A 1,698-nucleotide genomic window follows, 5' to 3' on the forward strand; every position below is an offset into this window, starting at 1 on the left:
TTAATCATCATCAGTATATGTTAGAACATATAACCACTCCCAACCCCCTCAGTGAAAATTGCCATTAGTGAAGGCAAAAGTAACAGCTACTTTTTTGAGGTATGGATTTATCCCTTCACGTACTCATAATTGTGATCATTTACTCATTATTTTATTCATTTAACTATACATGAATTATGCAGCTACCTATTTGAAATTGCTAAAATATATATTTTTCCCTAACATTATCTCTACACATAACTCACAATATCTAGATGTTCATCCTTAGAGATCAATATTTTTAGAAAAATTTACCTAATCAAAGTGAAAATATTGGTCTTGGACATAACACATTAACAATAGTAGTGGTTAAGAGTGTGTTCTTGAGTCAGAAGTTTCTATGTACTAGGAAGTTAAGTAATTTACCTTGTTAGAAACTTCATTTTCTTCCTCTCTAAAATGAAGATAAAGATGGTATTATCTCAAATTGTTGTAAAAATCAAAGAAATATAAGCTTCTTGGGAGGGCAGCTCATATATGGCAATGCTCAACAAATAATATGTTCTCTAATTACCATAGCTGATGATGATGATGATGATGATGATGATAGTATTTTAACTGTTTTTATCATATTTTTTTCAAGAGCAAGCTTTGTCTGGAGAGAATTTGAAAGAGTAAAGTTTAAAAGGGTCACTTTTTTTGTGTATGTGTGCATGTGTTTGTAAGTACAGTAAATATCAGAAAAATAAAATTATTGTGATACTGAATCAGTTAGAAACACATGCAACTACAGGTAGTCCCTGACTTACTACAGGATTCTGTTCCAATGACTACTCTGTCGTAAGTCAGTTCTGATGCAAGTCGAATACCTCATTGTTTTTTTTAGTTTTCATTATTACTGCCTTTTATTATCAAAATCTTTATAAATCTGATCTTTGTCTTTTGGGGTTGGAAACATTACATCTCAAAATGACAACATCAGCAAATTCCGTGCTGTAACATTGTATGTAGTACATATTACTAACGATATGATGTCCTAAAAAAATAAAAACGCTCATAAGTGTCGTTCATCATAACTCGAATGCATCATAAGTCAGGAACTATCTGTACTAGTGAAATAAAAGATTTGTTTTTCACATAATAAGAAATCCAAAGTCTCCCAGTTGGATGCAGCTACTCCACTACCCCATTAGAAAACCAATTCCAGTCTATCTCTTGTCCTCCTAATATTCCATCCTTCCATCTGGAGTTTTATGGTCACCAGATTCTGGCTACACCTCCAGGTCTCGTGGCTGCATTTCAATCACCAAGTGGAGGAAAAGGTGAAGAGTCAAAGCACTTTTTCCTAATACTGTTTTGCCTTTTTCACATGGAAGGAGCATCCCTTAAAGGAATTTCTACCTGCATCTTACTGACCAAAAATATATAAATTTCTGGACACTCTGGGAAATTAAATGCTTTTAGTCGTGTTCTTTTCCAATAGAAAACATCAGGGCTTTTTTGGTAAGGAAGAAGGTGAGAGTTTGTATGGCCCTGAGCTGGATATGTCCCAGCTTCCAAAGATAAAGTTGCTTCACAAATGAGCCTGTGCATATATCCCTCTAATCCGTAACATACTTCAAATACAGCATGATTTAATATGCTTCTCTCATCTGCTTATTACTAGTTCTTATTTTTAAATCTCCAGAAGTAATGAAAAAATAGCACCAGTTGGAAGAT

This window comes from Trichechus manatus, unplaced genomic scaffold (genome assembly GCF_000243295.1).
Source record: "Trichechus manatus latirostris isolate Lorelei unplaced genomic scaffold, TriManLat1.0 scaffold00377, whole genome shotgun sequence".
NCBI lineage: Eukaryota > Metazoa > Chordata > Mammalia > Sirenia > Trichechidae > Trichechus > Trichechus manatus.